Source organism: Lagenorhynchus albirostris, chromosome 18, assembly GCF_949774975.1.
Source record: "Lagenorhynchus albirostris chromosome 18, mLagAlb1.1, whole genome shotgun sequence".
NCBI lineage: Eukaryota > Metazoa > Chordata > Mammalia > Artiodactyla > Delphinidae > Lagenorhynchus > Lagenorhynchus albirostris.
Window position 1 is genome coordinate 57,834,088 of NC_083112.1, and position 20,219 is coordinate 57,854,306.

Sequence of the window (20,219 nt, forward strand, 5' to 3'; positions counted from 1 at the left end):
CTTCAAGGAAATGCCATGTCTCAGTGAAAATTAGATAATTTACTTATGAAACATGTTTTAACAAAATCAATATAATGCCTATCTAAAAAATAACACATAAAATCAGAGTAACCTCTAATAAGCAGATTTTTAAGATATCTTCCATTGTGGACAGTTTTAACAACATGCTAATGATACTTCTCGTTAATGTTAAATGCATATATGCGGAAATAAAAAATCATCATCATGGAAGATAATTAAAAGTACCAAACAAAATCAAGACAATTCTTTAAATGTATTTTAAATCATTCTCATTAATCAGTTGTTTTTCAAATGTAAATCATCCAAGAAACATTTGATTGCTGTGTTCAAGACTGTTGACATTATCCTGGTTCATTACTTCAGGTTTCACTGCAAGCAGAGCCTGAGACAAGATCTTAGTGCAGGTGGTTAATTGAGAAGTGATCACAAGAAGTAGGACTATGTGTGTGGCAAGAATGGGACAGGACAGGGTTAAAAGCCACAAATGATGATGTCCTATGAAGTTCATTGTGGTAGTCTGTAGGAGTTGTTTCTTCCCACATCTGAGAAAATTACAGAATGAAATCTACAAGTATCTCCCTGAAATATTGGTGGCTGGGATATTTATTTACTGGCTCCTGCACCCCATTTGAGGGCTGCCACTAGAGACACTATCTTCTACAGGGGTGTTAAGTTTGGTAGGCTTTAAGTGTGTAGTCGGTGTGTACTTTGTTCCAGGTGCCAGATAAGGCCCCAGGGCAAACGCAGAAAGATGAGCAACAACCACTCCGGGCGAGACACTGACAGTGCAAAATCAGTCTGAATCCACACAGAATTTTTCAGTACCTCTAGCTGAAATCAGGCATAAGCTAAAGAGATGTAATGCAGGCATTAGAAGGATCTGCCAGTCCTGGAGGCATTAAAAAAACCAAAGCACAGTCACTGCAAGAACAAATTAGAGAAGATACTGGCTTTTAAATAAAGAATTACAAAAGGGGTGAGTTGTGTAAAATACAGTTATGTAATGAAGAGTAAAATAATTGGCTGGCTTGGTAGGAAGTTATTAGTTACTGGTTACCAAGTGTATTAGTTTCTTATTGCTACTGTAACAAATTACCACAAATTTAGTGACTTAAAACAAAACAAATGTATTATCCTACAATTCTGGAAGCTCAGAGTCCAAAATCAGTTTCACTTGGCTAAGGTCATGGTGTTCACAGGGATGGTTTCTTCACAGGCTTTAAGAGAATCTGTTTCCTTGCGTTTTCCAGTTTCTAGATTTTGCCTATGTTCCCTGGCTCATGCCCCACCCACCGACCTCCATCTTTCAGTCCAAACATTGTGGCATCTTCTTTCCTCTCTGACTTCTGATTCCATCTTCATATCTTCTCTCTCTGACCCTAACTTTATTGTCTCCCTCTCATAAAGACCCTTGTGATTACATTAGGCCCACCTGCATCATCCAAGATAATCTCCCAATTTTAAGATTATTGGTTTAATCACATCTGAAAAGTCCCTTCTTCCAAATAAGATAAAATACACACAAGTTCTTGGGATAAGGATACGGAGATCTTTGGGAGGCCATTATTCAACCTACAATAAATTAAATTTTGAAGCAAAAATATAATCTGAGGACTTTATCAGAAATCTAGCTACTTCTAAATACTCTGGTGCTTTATGAAACTTACATGTAATTCTACCTGTTTCTCCAAGTTCTTATTCAAGGCAAACTTTTCATGAAGTACAAACATCTCAAAGACACAAATGAGAAACAGAATAGGGATGAATTACTCCAGATCCTCTAAATGATTCTCTCTGGGAAAAATAGTTTCTTGGTGTCCTTCAAATCTAAGTTTGGGCATAAAGAGTTAGGCTGAATATTCTTTAATAAACTCTCCAAAAAATATCATTCTTTTTGTTTTGATATGGAACAACTGTTTAGGGTCACTTATACATTCCCCCATCCATTTAGGGTAAAATGTTTCATGTTTACTGTAATGAATACTAATGCCATTTATTTACCCCAGGTTCCCCACTGCCCCACTTTTGGTTGTTGGAAGATATTCATAAAGTAGAATATTTTCTACTTTATAGATATTCATAGATATTCATATAGTAGAAGATATTCATAAATGTCATAAAGTAGACATTTTGAAAAGCTACTTTTCTCAGTAAGGGTAAAGCAGCCTTAGATGCCAGAAATGTATTTCAGTTCTATGCCTAATTACCATAGTAAATGTCAGGAAAGCGTGGCTTTAAGTGTATTTTCATAAAAAGCCTATAGTGTGCAGTGGATCTCATTATCTTGACTAAAGGGGGCATTTCATAGTAGAGTTTCAATGACTCAAAGCCAAGCTACCTTTCAGTGATTTATAATTCCTATTACCAGGACGTTCTGCATGATGAACCAGCCATTTCATCAGACAGAAAGTTCTCAGTTGTGCAATTCTCTATCAAACCTGTTTGTGGAAAGAAAGATTTAGGAAAGCAGTACAAATTTTTCAAAAACATAACACTAAATCTATAGTTGCAACCTACTCTCTCAGCATATCTAAAGGTTACAATTAGAATTTGCTAAATGAAAGTGTTTATATCCTGTCCTTTACCAAACACATGCACCACATATACATACTCAAACACAAACACAATTATTCCTCTAACTGTTGAGTGATAGTTTACTGTTAAATATTATCCAGAAAATCCCCATAAAATTATTACTGAAAATAACCTGTACAATAGCTGATGAAAGAGCAAAAACAATGCATGATATAAAATCATGCAAATAAATAGTAATTAAAATATTTTAAGTAAAAAGCACTCTACCTCTGAAAAATCCAAAATTAAAAAATATGATTATTCATACATTTAAAATTTTATTAAGACAGAAAGGTACACATATCACAAGGATACATTATACTGATTTTTAGCAAACTGAACGCATCACCTACAACATTACCAGCAACTTAGAAGTCTCTTGCTGCTCCCTTTCAGTCACTCGCCCCAAGGATAACCACTTCCAGACCTTTAACAGTATGAATAATTTTCCTCTTTTTGTCTTTTATTTAAATGAAATTCTATAAAGGGTACTCCTGTGACTGGCTTCATAGCCTTTAATTATTCCCTGATGAGTTGAAAAGTTCTGTCTTTTGTCTCTGTTGCAGAGGTTGTTACTATCTGATTCAAGGAATATTCCTTTTGTGATACAGAAAACAACAATTTAATCAAAGAAAGGTGCCTTCATAAGAATATTAAAAAAACTCCAAGGTAATCCAATTGTTGCAGGAAAGGCGACCCCTTCCAGGGCCGGAGAGTGAGCTCTTAGCTAACACTTTAAAATGCATTGTCCGAGGAGACACACATATTGACAAAGCAAAAGACTTTATTGGGAAGGGGCGCCCAGGTGGAGAGCAGTGGGGTAAGGGAATCCGGAAGAACTGCTCTGCCACCTGGCTCCCAGTCACAGGTTTTATGGTAATGAGGTTAGTTTCTGGGTTGTCTCTGGTCAGTTATCTTGGTTGGCCTGTATTTGGTCTGACTCAGGATTCTTCCTGGTGGCCCTGCCCATCTCTCAGCCAAGATGGATTCCAGCAAGAAGGATTCTGGAAGGTTGGTAGGACATATTATGGGCTGGCGTCTCCTCACTCTTTTCAACCCCTCCCGAATTCGCCTTGTTAGTTTTTGGTGGCAGCACCATGTTCCTTATTGTGACTTCCTGTTGTGAGACAGCTCATGCAAGTGGTCATCATTGTGCCTGGCCAAAGTGGGCTGTTCCGCTCAACAGTTTCCTAACAAAATGATATATATTTTATATATGCAAATGAATTTTTAAGATATAATCGGAACCTATAGAGTGTTGGGAATGTGATATAGATTACAAAGTTACAATCTCTAAAAATACATTTTGTAATCAAGAAGAAAAAGTGTGCACATGTTTTTAGTGATTTCAATATATTCAAAAAAGCTGGGCTTTTAGAGAACTACTCAATCTAATTTTAAGGAATTGTTAAAGAATAGTATTTTTTTCAATCTTGTCCTCAAAAAATTCCCAGGTAAAGTCCTAGGCATTAGATTAAAGCCAGTCAAAAGACCCCCACAACCACTTTAAGTGGGCCTGTCATAATTCCAAATTATTTTTTCAAGAATGCCAAATTAACCTATATTGAAGATATTTTTGGCATATTTTAATTAAGGAATGTTCATTGGGCATAACTTCTAATTGGTAAGAATTTTCTCTCCTAAAACACCATGTCAATATTGATACATGCAATTTTTCAGCACTTAGTCTTACAGGAACACACATAAGGTGTGTGTTATTATAGTTCATGGGTAAAGCTCTATGTAGTTGGAATCCATCAACCCCGGCTCTGGCTGCCTCAGGCATCACCCAGAAACACCGAGAGCAAAGGAGATCAATAATTTTGGCACAGCTGTCATCAACTGGGGGGCACTCCTGTGTCCTCTTGAATATCCATTGAGAAACTCTATGCTAAAGCCTTGCTATTCAGTATGGTCTGGAAAAAGGCCAGCTTTGAAAGCACTTGGGAACTTGTTAGAAATTTGGAAAACTCAGGTGCCACCCCACCCCTGCATTTTAACAAGAGTTTGGGAGTTCCGTTTAAATATTGTAATTTTAGAAGTGTTGCTGTAAAGAAAGTAAGAGCGCTGATTGTAAGTTTTGGTGTGAAAGGGGAAAATTAGGATACACATATTTCTTTGGAAGAATGGAATGCTTACTATAAGAGGACATGGATGTTTTATTTGCATCTCCATACAAATATTTTTACCATGAAATAAATCACCTTTATTCAAACTGACCATTTCTCAGAAATGGTTTCTTCGTGGAACATATGCATCTCTTTTTTTCTCCTTTCTGATTTATCTGTGAACTAGTCATTAATTTAGTCATTGGAAAAGTCATTTATCTATTTTCCTATAAAAAACATATTTAAAGAGGGAGATTAGGTTTAAAAGTCATATTTGGTTATTCTGTGACTCTCTGTGATTTCAGATCAGGATTTTTTCCCTTTGTTTTTAGGTATCTATTTCTTTACAATTCACTGTCATGTTTCACAGTGTACCAAAGGCAAAGAGGAAACTCTATTATCTTTTGTCTTTGGAGAGATTCTTAGGTATAGTTGTGAAAGGAAATGTGCAAACAATGTAAGTTTGCCTATTTTATGAAAGTCAATATTTCAGACATATTTGCCAATATATCCTGGGGCACTGTTAGCAAAGCTGGGTTTGTCTCATGGAAGTTTTGCTCCCCACTGCTTCCAGTGAATCAGAAACATCTGATGCTCCCCTCTGGTTAGCAGATTTCTGCATTGAGATTCTGTTCTGTTTCTCCACAGAAGTACTCCTATGTTGCCTTTAACGTTTTAGCCAATCAATTCTTAAAAAATAACTTCAGCCACGTATGGTACCTAAACTCCTAATGAGTCTGCAAATATGGAGTTTTTAAATAAAATGACTCATTTTTATGTTATACCAACACAGGGCCATTATTTCTGGAGAAATAATGCTTATGTTAACTCTGAGTTACTCACAAATGTCCAAAACACGGAACTCTCTCTCTACTTTTATCTTGACTACTGGTATTTTCTTGAAATTACATACATTTGTTTCCAAAGTACGTATCATAAAGCAAAATTTCCACAAAACATATGGTTGGAAAAAATACAACAGTGATCTATTTCAGAAATAGGTATTTTATTTAAAATCTCTCTATCATATTTTTTCTAAGTGAAATTTTTCTGACAGATCAACAGCAATTGTCTTTATGTCCATATTTAATTATTGAAGTAACTATGTATTTGGTGAGATATCTCTTTAAAAAAATATTAAGTTATAAGGTACTTACTTTGTACCATGTGGAGCTTTTCATGCTACATTTTTTAATTTAGGTTTTAGAACTCTTCGACATTTTAATCCACGTGTAGAAAAACTATACATTTTTCCATTTATGCAAAGAGAAGGTATACAACAAACCTCAAAATAAGATATGCAGTTAGCTAGACACTGAGCTAAACACAACACACATACACGCAATCATATAATAATGCATATATATAATATGCATAATGATATATATGCATTCTTGCCAAACTTTTAGAAGTGATTAAAGAGGCAGAATCCTATTTGGCAACACATTTTCCTTATGTTCTCCACAATTTAGGTGGTCTAAATTTTTTTTTTCTTTTTTTCTCATGGAAGTTTGGTATTCTGTTAGGAATAAGCCCAACTTGGGCACAATAATTCACATGATTTTATGATTTGCTTGGTTACTGGCACAGAGGAAGTAGATCTTCAAGGCAAAGTGATTCAATATATGTTCAAATACTCATCAACTTGGATAATGGTTTGCTTGATTTTACTAAGATATTCTCTCATTATCTAAGATGGAAAAAATAAGGGTAACTGAGTTGATGTTCCTTGTTATCAGAAATGGGGCCAAGATGTATATTCTGACTTAGATATATCTTAATAGATTTATTGGCCCAGAGAAAACATGAACTATTTTATTCAGTACACAAATAATTCATCTCAATGACCATACAGGATATTGAAAGAATAATGTATATAACACTCACAGGCTATTATAAAATATTTTCATTAAAAGTCATGTTATATTCAAATGAAAGATTAAATATTTCATAAAGGCATAAGTATTAACATAAGAACTGATAATGAACATGAGATCCATTTACAAATAGGAATGATACAATATAGTATGTAGAATTATAGCTTCAGAATAAAAGGTAAGTAGTACATACACACACACACAAATCAACCTCAAAATATATATGGCTTTAATTCAAAGTTTTAAAAAATAGGATTTTCGCCATTTTTGAAAAGGAAAATCTACAGAGAGATATCTATATTTATTAGTACACAATCCATAAAAAGACTACAGAATAATCACGTACATATAAAGTGTGATGTTATCATTTATAAACTTCTCAAAACCTATGTAATCTGTTGGCATTCTTTCACCATTTATTCTCTTCCTTAGACATAGATTGGCCATCAGCTACTAACATAGCAGCATAATTTATACCCACACAAGACTGTGTTGGAGGGCATGGTCTCCATCTGTGTTTTCCCTCCATCTCTGAGCGCTATACTCTTTATATTTGCTGACATTTGAAAGCTACACATTACGTCTACAATTCACAACACTATACATTTTATCTTGGTACACATTTGCCTACTAGAAATTTCTTATTTGATTATCATACCTTAGAATCCCACATATATTTTTATTACATTTTAATATTATGCCTTCAGCTTTCTATGAAAGTCATTGTATAAAATGTCTCACAAAATATTTCAAAAATGTTTCTGAGTGTAATCCTTCTAAATATACCTACCTCCTGATTAAGTATTCGCCCAGGAACTTTCTTTTGAAATTCAATGCTAAAAAAAAATGCTTTTTCTGTGAAAATAGACAGTCCTTCTTTCCGTCAAGATAAATGGTACTATCAGTGGTGGTGATGTTCTATTGCCCTTTGGAAGCAAAGAAATCCACCTATATGAATTACCCTTTTCTTCCTAATCTCTTATACTTCTTCCTTAAACCTGAATTTGATTTTCTAATTTGATATCATTTTATGATTTTATCATGAAAAATAGAATCAACTACCTAAGTTTGTGCAGATAGATGAAAATCAACCAACATTTCATTTATTTTTATGGGATTAAAGAACACACACTTTAGGGCTTCCCTGGTGGCGCAGTGGTTGAGGGTCCGCTTGCCGATGCAGGGGACACGGGTTCGTGCCCCGGTCCAGGAAGATCCCACATGTCGCGGAGCGGCTGGGCCCGTGAGCCATGGCCGCTGAGCCTGCGCGTTCGGAGCCTGTGCTCCGCAACGGGGGAGGCCACAACAGTGAGAGGCCCGCGTACCACACACACACAAAAAAAGAACACACACTTTAATATATTTGTTTGGGGTTCTGTCATTTTAAATGATTATGTCCAAAGTAGCAGTTTACCAGATTGCATTTCAATGTATTATGTAACTCCAATAAAGAGCAACAATAATTTAATTTTGATAAATTTGAAAAAGAGATTGAGTTAAAGCGCATGATAAAATAAAATTTGTGAATTGTCTTTAAGAGGTAACTGTTGAGAATTAATAAAATATTAATTAGATTCAGTTGTTCACACAAAGAAAATTAAAGTAAAAACTTAATCTTCATTTTATTTAAACCTTTTAATCCTCAATACAATAATTTTAATTTGAATCATTATATTCTAAATTTATTAATTTTAGGTGTTGTTAATAATGAGACAATGATAGGCATAGTTTCATTAACCATGATAAAGAACCTGAACATATTAAAAACCCTTTCAGCATTATTCTTGTGTCTGTTAATTGACTCAAGAGAAAATAATTTATGACCTCTTAATTTAACACACTGGCTTTCGAGAGTTTGCTAATAGACAAATGATGTATCCTTTTGATTAACTGAACACATTTTCAGGAGTGTTAATAGACTGCTTTACTGAACTTTAGTAATCTTGAATTTTTAATACCATAGTGATGTTTAAAGAGGCTGGAAATGACCGTTTCCTTTTATAGGTTGGTGTTTAATTAACCATTTATTCATTCAGTCAGTCAGAGAGAGTTTTAATGTATACCTATGTGCCAAGAACTCTTCTAGATGTTGGGGATTCAGCACCCAACTAAAGAAATCACTAGATTAGATTATTAGAGAGTACTCAGAGGACATTTCCCTCATTTTGGCACCACTGATGAATGTGGTGTCAAAATTTTGCAAACAGCATTGATGGCTAGGCTGTCAGGGTAATCTGTTTGGTATTGAGCTTCCTTATGAGCTTATAAGCTCATAAGGCTGGTGGGATGCTAGAATGGCAGAGCACAGCTAAAGCATTCAACAGTCAGAGACAACAGGAAGTTGATTAATGTGATGAGCTGTAATGCTGGGTTGAAATCACAGTCTCTTAACTCAAAGAAATCTATGGCAATGTATAAAAGCTCATTGTATGCATAGCACACAATAGTAATGCTGTTAATTTGTATATTTTATAAAAAGGATTAAAGGTCGGCCAGCAGAAGTTTGACCACAGTGGAAAAATTAAATTCCTCACTCAGTGTATTAATTTTCTATTTCTGCCACCACAAATCAAATATAACCACTTAAAGCACACCCATTTATTATCTCACAGCTCCATAGGTCATAAGTCCAGTCAGACTCAAACAGCTTCTCTGCTTAGGGCCTCACAAGATCAAAGTCAATGTTTCAGCCAGGTTAGGCTCCTATTGCAAGGATCTGGTGGAAAATCCACTTCCAAACTCATTCAAGTTGTTGGTTCTCCCAGTTCTTTGTGGTTGTAGATCTGTGGTTCCACTTCCTTGCTGGCTGTCATCCAGGGGTTGCTTTCCTCCTAAGGCTGCACAAGTTCTTCACATGGCTCCTTCTATCTCAAAGCCAGCAAGAGTATATTGAGTTCTCACACTTCCATTTTCTCTGCCTTCCCCTCCTGCCATCAGCCAGGGAAAGCTCTCTGAGCTTAAGGTCTCATGTGATTAGACAAAGCCCACCTGGATAATTTCCCTATCTGAAGGTCAACTGCACCATACCACATAAACTAATCATGTGTGATGTTTCATTATATTCACAGATTCCGAGGGTTACAGTAAGACGTTTTGGGAACGGGAAGGGGAAGGGCACTTGAACATTTTTAACAGCCACATTCAGTTTCTAGATCTAAATCAACTCCTGAATTCAAAGACCTAAAGTTATTGCTGGATATACTTGAGGAAAGCCATTGCACTCTAACTAGAAGTATATACAGTATCTTCCAGTCCTTCACCAAATGGACCTGCAGCCACAATCTGGAGTGTAATGTGCTCTGGTGTGCTGCCCAGATATCCCTTTCAGGACCAAAGTCCTTATTTCCCCAGGTGCCAAGAGAGTTGACATGTAATGGCTCATAGCTGAGAAATTCCCTGGAAACTGTTCCCAATTGTTTTTGGTCAAAGGAGCTGTATTTCCCAAAGTTCTGTGTCTTCTCTGGGAGCAGCTCATACCTAGTGACCAGTCAATGTGTTGTAGGTCCCTTTCCTATATTTCAGTTCACTGTGAAGGGCCATCCTCACATCAGAGCTATAGTAGGATCAGCTGAGGCCTCTGGTGCAACTGCATCAGAGCTCACCATAAAAATACAATCCTCTGCTTAATTCATTCCTGCTTCCCTCACCTTGTTTTGGATATATTCCTGAAAGTCCAAAACACATCCTACATGCAAGTCTCTACCTCGGAGTCTAATTCCCAGGAGGTTGATTTAAATAAAATGAAGTAAAATTTGCACTGGGAAAGGATAGTATCTAGACTTATTGGGGACTATTAGATACAGGGTCTGGGTTAACCTGGGTAACAGGTGATGCAAAATGCTGATTAATCTTAAACACAAAAAGGAGTACAATACATTCTATCCGTGCCAGTAGTTCTCTAAATCCTGGCTGTCAGTGGTGGAGAGGTGAGAAAGAGGTTTGCTTCATGGAGCATCACTGACCTATGTAATAAACTCCTATTGTATTAGACTTAGTGGCTAGACAACTGTCTCATACCACTGGCTCATATGAGCTTTCTGTCCACTGAAATGTTGCATTTTTTAATTGGACAATTATTAGTTCAAAAAACAACAAACAACACAAAATAAAAACTACATATATTGACATTCATAGAAATATATTAATGTATTTCAGAATGCAAATCCACATGAACTGACATTTTCACCATAAAGATCACAGTTTAAAAATGTCTTACATCATGTATCCATTTTCTAATGCTGTGTAATATATTATGAAAAATTTAGCAGCTTAAAACCATACCCACTTATCAACTCACATTTCTGTAGGTCAGAATTCCTGGTGGGTTTGAGTGGGTTCTCTGCATATGGTTGCAAAAATCTGAAGTTACATGTCAGCCAGAAATGACTCTTATCTAGGAACTTGTTTTGGATATATTCCTGAATATATCCAAAACAAGAAGAATCCACTTCTAAGCACATTCAAGTTGTGACCAAACTCAGTACCTTGAGGTGTAGGACTAAGGTTCCCATTCCTTTGTCACTGTCAGCCAGGGACTGCCCTTTATCATGTAGAAGATGCCCGCATTTCTTGGCATGTGGCCTCCTCTATCTGCAAAGACAGATGTGGAATGTCCATTCATTCCTCCCTAGGCTTTAAATCTTTCTTAATTCCTTTTTCTACCAATCAGGAAAATCTCTGCTTTTAAAGGCTTATGTGATCAGAGTAGGTCCACCTAGATATTCCTCCTTTTGTCATATGAAGTAGCAGAATCATGAAATGATATCTTACAATATTCACTATCTCTACCCACACTTAAAGAGAAGTGGGTTATGCTAGGGCAAGGAACATTGGGGACTATTCTCAGAATCCTTCCTACCACACATCTCATGTGTGAAAACATGTATATTTGACCATATGCCCTCAAACAGGAAAAAGAGACACTCAAAGAGAATTTTTCAATTTGCATGTTGATAGAACAATACTACATAGTATATCTGATTGTTTAAAATTTATGGGATGAATAAATTTAGTTAATGTCTACAATCCTACTTGAACATAACTTTCTGAAAATACATAAAAATGAATAAATGACTAGAGTTCAGTTTTCTTTTCTTCCTTTCTATGATGAGAGCTCCTGAAAACCCCAAATCTCCTCCAAAAAGAAGAGAGTAGGAATAAAATTACACCTTTAGGTATTTCTTTCATTATGATGTCAGTGTCAACTAGTATAAAAATAGTATGGGCAAGGTTCTATTCATTATTTTAATCCAGGAACTTAACAATTCCTGGTAACCCCCCCCCACACACACACACACAAAGCCCAACAAACAAACAAAAACTAAGGCAAATTATAGTGTAAACCAGGTACATTTTTTCTCTGATGCTCCATTAGTTCTAGCAGATTGAAATAATATATGTAACATGCTTTCTAAAAAAATACCTGTTGCTACCTGCCATCTTTTACCCATATGCACTGAACTATTTTTTATATTTGGTTGGTTTTCTACTGGGACACCGGTTTCTATAGAATGTTTCTGCTTCCTCTCCTTTTCCATCAGAAAATGCTGGTTGAAGTTCCTGCATCTGTTGTATCACACCTGAGTTTACTTGAGTTATGACTAAGAATATCTCTCCAAAGCTGTTCACATATGTTGTATTTTATAAATCTTCAGTTCCAGAAAACTGCAACTGTTTTCACCCCCTGGACTATAACATTTTATTATTAACTCTCTTACAATACTTGAAAACAATTTTGGGATAGTATCAACCTTGGATTTATCTTTGATTTTTATTATTATAAAATAATACATATTTATTTAAAGATTATTACATTTTTAAACACTTAGTTTGTCTCTGTATAATACAAACTCTTTTTTGTATAGTATATGCTCAATTAATTCCAGTGAGTTCATTTATCATTTATTTCTTCATTCTATGTTTATTCATTCTACAAAGATTAAATTATCAATGGAACATTAAGAAAAAATCTTATCTATTTTAAACATTTTCAAGGTAATTTGACATCGTACTAAAATATTCTTTAGAAATTAACTATAAATTATAATGTTTACTAAAAATTTGTATGTCAGGCTGTTTTATTTTTATTTTTTCCCCAAGGAAATTTTAATTTTATTAAATAGAACTGTCATGCAATCAGAGCACAATGTACTTACTGACAACTCAACAGCAAAATTGTCTAATGCTCTTCTGTATGACATATTATTATAGTTTTACAAGTTATAGTAATGGGTAACAGTCAGTGAGTAATTACTATGTGCCTAGCAATCTGCTAATTATTTTGCATAATTTATCTCTAAACTTTGTTACATTTCTGCAAAGTAGGCATTATTGTTCCTAATTCATACCTGGGAAAAATGAAGCTCAGAGAAGTTAAGGAACTTGCCCAAAGTCAGAGATAGTAAGTGACAGAAATCCACTGATTTCAAAGTCTGCTTTTTACACAATGTTACTTTGCTAGGGCCTTTGTGAAGTAGCTGAGTGCTCTATCTCTGCAAGCAGAATGTCCTGGGTTTATTCAAGGCTCTATCAGTCTGTGGCCAATGTATTTGGGCAAATAAATTACATCAGGCTGCTTTAAACTCTGCATGTCAGTAGCATATAATAGTAACATCCTTAGTCAGAAATCCTGGGTTCTAGTCCTAGTTAGCTTCTTTGTAGCTAATTAACACTAAGTAAGTAACTTATTCTAAAATGCAGTTTCATAATCAATTAAAAATAATTTTATAAAATGCTACATAAATGTAAGCTGTAATGATGACGATATAATGACAACACCTTCCATTCTGCAATACCTGCGTGATCTGGAATTGATCAGCTCCATTCTTAGGAGAGCATTCTAACAAGAAACAAAATTTTTCCTGGAGTAATATACCTTGATAAAGCTTCAAATGATACAATCATTGAATACTCACAAATTCTGAACATCTGAGTTATTTTCTTTTTATCTTGTTCTGCAAGCCTATTCATGTGAGGAAAATTGATGGCAATTAGATTCCAAAGCAACCTGTGTATGAGGAACTGAAGAAACCAGTTGTGCAACAGATGGTCATAAGAAATCCTTTGAGAGCATGTTTGAAGCACAATTTGGATCAATATGATAGAGTTGTCAATATCAGAGAAGCCCAGACTTAACGTGCCTGTGCAGCAAAGTGTGAAGGGGTGTCTCAGTCAGAACAAAATGCTCTTAGGAGGCAAAGAGGCAGAACTATAAACAACAAACTGTGCAAGTGGCAGCCAGTCATTAAGGCTGAGATAGTTTATACATATAATCAATGTTGTGGAAATTTCAGTTTATTCATTAAGGTATTTGACTCACTAGACCATGTTTTTACATTGGGTGCAGTTTGATGCCATCAAAGAAAATATGTATCCTTCATTCACTGTTTCAAAAAGGAGAAATTTTTAAGTCATTGGATATATGCCTGTTATCCCTCTGAATTCTTCGTATGCAGGGGGAATATTATGTTTGTATTGTTTTAATACTTAACACGTGTAAAATTCCTTACAGTTACTGTATGACTAAAAAGCAATATGAAATATTTATGAAATTTATTTTCTCATTCAATAATATTTTTTGAGCAACTATCATTTACCAGACTATGGAGATAAAATAGTAAACAGGACACATACAGCATGTTCTCTATTGTTTTAATAGGATGACAGGAAAAAAGACAGACAATTACACTGATGTGTGACTAATTCTGTGTCAAAGTAAATCATAATATAGAACAAATACTGGAGGAATCTGATCCAGTCTACACAATGTCTGGGTACTTTACCAGAAAACATCTCTCTTCCACCTTAGCTAGAAATCTCCCAAACTAGCATTGTTCCTTAGTTCATTGTTTCTCAAACTGTAGTAATAACTTCCTTTAAAAAGAAATAAATCATTTCATGGGAGCTGAGCATTGTTATTTTTATTATAATATTATTTAAATATGCCCAATCATAAAACTTAGAACAAAGTTCTTGGGGTTTCAGTTCGTCTGCTACGTTAAAGTGTACTGTATAATGAATCATAAAGCAACACAAATCAAATGACTGGAATGGAAATGTTTGCCTACTGGTAAATTGCTACAATGTAGATTTTTGAATATGACCTGATTTACTGCTAAATGATTTCTAACACAAAGTTCATTTCATAACTTAAAAAAAATAAAAAATCTAAAAACAACAGCTCTTCGTCAGGGTCTGCCTCAGCAAAGTCAACACACAGAAAACTGTGTTGGAAAATCAGTACACATTCAAGAACCAACAAACATTTGAATAAGGTTACTATCTTAAATGAGATATAAGGAATACAAGAAGACAGAATTACACAGAGGAAAAGAAAAAAGAGTATACTTAGAACTTTAAAATAAGTGTTTCTTTTCATTTCTCAGAGATATAAGTGAAGGATCTGTGTCCATTAAGCAGAGATCATCACACAGTAATAAGTTATTGGAGATTCTGGAACTTAAAACTGTGATTGTTGAAATTAAAAATGAAAATAAAAACAAAAGTTCAGAATGTGGAAATAATTCCAGACTAAACAAAACTGAAGAGAAAATTACTATGGTGCAATGTTGAGCTACAAAATTATCAGAGAAAACAGAACCAAAAAATAAAGCACTGGATATACACTCATATGTGCTCACACCTACAAGTACACACTTACCACACAGAATTGTTAAAAATTCTAAAGTAAAACCCAGTGGTTCTTAACAGTGTCTAGGAATGGAGCTAGAATAGGAGATTGTCCAGCCTTGTATGCAATGTTCTCCTTATTAAAGGAAAATGCATTCCTATGTGGTTTACGGATATAAAGGTATTTAATTTTAAAAGGCATGAAATAATGGGCTTATTTGGAAATAGAGGAGCAAAAAATAATATAATAATACTTACCTGGTATATATTTTAGTAACCAAGGCACTTAAATAATGTTAGTTGGAAGTCAAATTTAAAATGAAACATTAATGTAGTCAATTATTCCTGTCTGATTTAACCAAACAGAGAAGAGTGAAAAGAGAAAGAAAGGAAAGGAGGAAGGAATTTTCTACTTAAGCTGCTCCAACAACTTACTACTAAAGTTACCCAGCTTCCTTAGTAAAAAGAGTCCCAAAAGTGGCATCATTTTTAAATGCGTTTCAATAACAACAAGAAAATAATGCAGTGAACCAATTTCTGAAATGATTAACTGCTACCAGTTAAAATACAATTTTGTTCTTGATAATAATGACATAACTGCACATTAATTATAAATGTCTACAAATAGCTTAACAAATGCACTTAGAAACCTAAACAGCATTTGTAATATAACTGAAATTCAGCTTTAGAACATAAACATTACATGTGCATTGGTCTCTTTTTGAGAGGCTTGATGCCAGTTAAATGGATGGATTATGTGAGAAGTACTGTATAATCATAGTAAGTCATCAAGTGCTTTCTTATTAATATAAAACCTAGAACCTTTAATATTTGTAATCTATATAATAATACTTTACTGTGTAAACAAAGTAAATCCATATTTTTGGCATATTTCCCTGAAGACATAATTAAAAAGGAAAAAATGCAGTGAAATTACAGATTGGATTAACTTGCTTCTGCAAAAGAAATATTGTTTAGTATAAAAATTATTTTTCCCAAAATAAAACTAAGAAAGTAAAGAGGTCTTATATCCAGAAATGTATTGAATTCACTTAGAAAACAGTCCAAATTCAAATACATGCACGCATTTATTGAGATTGGATGATTTTAAAAATTTTAATCTTTCAGATGGGATAATCCTGATTTATTTTTAATAAAAAATTTATTTTCTTACACATATAAGTATTGTATAAATAGTATTATACAAAAGTATAACGGCATTGTAAAAACTATAAGTTGCTCTTTGATTATATAGAATTATAACTTTTCCATATGGCTTTACTTATTGAAATCTCATAAGTACTCAATATTTAAGTCATTTTTCCAATTGAAGATGATGAAGAAAAGGCAAAGGAGGAAAAGAAACAGTAACATAAAAAATGAGGCCAGAGGGCTCCTGAGGTCAGCAAGAAATATGATGGAGTGAAAACAGTTTTACTCTCATGCTTATGACAAGAACAAAGCTGGAGAAACAGCAAATTAATGACTTTTCTTGAACTCATCAGAAAACTGACTTTTCAGGGCAAACAACTAACCTGAAGTGGACAGAGAGATAGTCATCTGTCTTGAGAAACAAGATCCCATATTTAGACACCTGTCTTGAGAAACAGGATCCCGTATTTTCTTACCCAGGACAAAAGCTTCCAAATGCCACCTAAACAGGAAAGAAGATTCAGTTAATTAAAAAAAAAAAGTTCAAGGCCAAGTGTAAGATAGAGTAAAAGTGAGAAGCCCCTTCAGATTTCAGACATGGGAGGAGGGTTGCACCTTCTTACAGGGTTTCCCTCCAAGATCTCCATGATGAACTCACAAGGAAGATCTGGGAGAACCTCAGAAATCTTTGCTGTGGTGCTGGCTGAGGAAGAAGAACAGCCATTATACAAACTCCACTCAGCCCTACTTCTCCTATTTCTCCTAAAGAACAAGTCTTCATCTACCAAACATTTAAGGAAGAAATAACACCTGTTGTACAAAATCTCCTCTAGAAAATACAAGGGGAGGGAAAGGTGCCCAGCTCATTTATGAGACCAGCATTACCCTAACGCCAAAACCAGACAAAAACTTTATAAGGTATTGTAAGAAGAGTACAAACCAAACTCTACAGTGGGTAAACCTGGCAGATACCACCTTAATCCAAGGATCAAGGTTAACAGGAACAAGTCCTTGATGCCATGTTGATGTCATGTATCCGTTGGTATGATGCAATTGAAGAACACTTTCTCTCTGTGATATTCTTCCCTCAAATCCATAATCCCAATATAATTATGAGAAAACATCAGAAAAAAACTAGTTTTGGTTCTACAAAATTCTTGACCAATACTCTTCAAAAATGTGAAGGTTAGTTAAAAAAAAAAAGGAAAGATGTAAAACCTGTCACAAATTTGCCAGGAGACCTGATGACTAAATGAAATATTTTAACAAGCATTAGAAATTTTAATGTCTGTACTATACTTTACTAGCATCACACCTTTGTTATGTCTTAATTTTGATATATGTGCCATGGTTATATGAAATGTTAACATTAGGAGGAGCTTGGTGAGAGGTATACAGTAAAACTATCTGTATTATCTTTGCAACTCTATAATCTAAATCTAAAATTATTCAAAATAAAAAAATAAAAATATGAAAAATGAGTATACTCATCAAAATTAAAAACAAACAACTGTAAGACGTCTACATCACAAAGGCGGGTAATAAATTATTACTAGAATTAAAACCCTGACATATGGGAGCTTGTGTCGGTTCAGTACCTCACATAGCAGTCCCTGAGATAAACTTAGGCGTTCAGAAAAGTTATTGTCCTTAATGTCTGCAAGAAAAAAAGGGAAAGGAAGCCAGAATACACGGGGGAAAACTTCAGAATGCATTGAGGATCTGCAACCCATTAAATGAAAGATGGGTGGGAACAGGATAGGCAGGTAGAGCCTGAGATTGGTATGCAGATCTGACAGTTTGCCAGCATGATGAGAAGTTCTGAAATAGCTACTGCCTAATAAAGGAGCCGTGCATTGGACAAAAATGACCAGCACTGGTAGCCTTGCTATGTTCACTCATTGGCTGGGACTGGGCAAAAAATGTGTTGTCTCAGCTCAAATGCTGGGACAGAAATTAAAGATGCTACAATTATAGACTGTCAGCTACCCGCTATCTTCAGCGCTGAATGCAAGTTCTTTTCTGAAGGGAGATCTGAGCAGGGCAACTGAAGAATAGTCAATGTAGAACTAGATGATGACAGCTTGGAGTAATAATCACATAGCTTCACACAAATATTCATATGGAGATAATATAGATATATGAAAAATAATTTTACTTCACTTTAGTTTGCCCTTAACATTTGATAATGTTTAATAATTTTCTTCCAAATGCTTATGAATGGTATGAATAAAATACTTTGCTAAATAAAATATATAATACAATAGTATAAAATTTTGTGAAAAAGTGGAAATAAAATCTTACTTCACTGAAACAAGGAAAAGAATAATATTAAATTGCTAATGTTAAAAAAGTTGCATGTCATGATGGGTATTTTATGGGATTCATCATATGCATTTAAATTAATTGTGTAACCATTTTATATAATATCCCAAATATACAATGTGCTGAAAATCATATTATTTTCAAGTTTTGGAGCTTACATGGAAAAACTATAATAATTTGAAAATGTACAAAATATCATTTCATTCTTCAAAATACATTCAAAGTTTGCAGGAGCAAAAAACATGGATTATTTCTGGCATATAGTTGGGTAATTTGAGTGGAAGGAAATGCTGGTAATGAATCAAAATGTGCTATCTCTGAAAAAAAATCAACTTATTCTATTCCATAAAAGCTTTCATAACTTGTTACTCTTGGCAAATATGTTTATTTGATTAGAGTATACAATTCCACCTAAATAAAAAGGAAAATGCCATAAACTGAATTCTCTTACCATTACTAGTTTGCTCACAGATTCCACATATTGTATTTGGACATTATCTATCTATCTATCTATACATCTTCACCAGAAGACTGCATGTATTTTTTCCAAACTGAAAAATATTGACTTCTAAATGTTGGACTGAATATTGGGGATTAATTTTTTTTCTAATCAGATTCACGCTGGTGTGAAGAGAATCAGTACATGTGCTTATATGGAGAGTTATATCCTATTCTTTTCTTAAATTCTTTGTATATTTACTTATATAATTTGATGTAATGGGAAAAAATTAAATTAGTATGGGTACATTTTAAATATCCCAGGTAACTTAGAGTAAAAACCAATGCCGAAACAACCTTAAAACAACATTAGAGCCAGAAGGGTACACAAGTAAGTTGCAAGTGATTGGATAAAACTTTTTCTGAATGAATGAAACTTTACTTCTACTGGAATCGACTAGAAATAATTTTAACTATTCCAAATTTTCAAATTTTCCATATTCCAAATTACTATTTTTTAAACTTTGTTCAACATATCATAAAAGAAATTAAATATAATATATTTTGTCTTGAATTAATAAATAATGAAATGGTATTTAACTTTTAAAATATGTAAATACACAATAAAAAATTAAGGATAGAAAATTAGTTTAAAAACTGTTTGTGGCCAGCTAGGAACAATCAGGTGATTGACAATTCAAAAAAAACATCTTAGCATTACTAACTTTAAGACAGTTTATAAGGAAAATCATGATTCTGTATTGAGGTCCAAATTACAGGCAGAGTCAATCAGTATATGCTGGGGATTTTTCCCTACTGGATTTTAGAGTAAAAACTTAAAAGCATTCTTGATACCAAAAATTAGCATTCATTATTTATCTGTTAAATAGGTGTGCTCTTCTAAACTTAAAAGTAAAGGCTTTCTTGAAGAAAAGAAATAAGGTACTGTGAATGAATGTTCACAAATATAACAAGCTGTCAAGATTCACACAGAGGCAAGTAAAGCTATAAATGATAATAATGATAAAGAAGAGAAAGTATAATTGCATGTCTGAGGCTAATAAAATATGACAAACCATAAGAAATCCTGGCACAT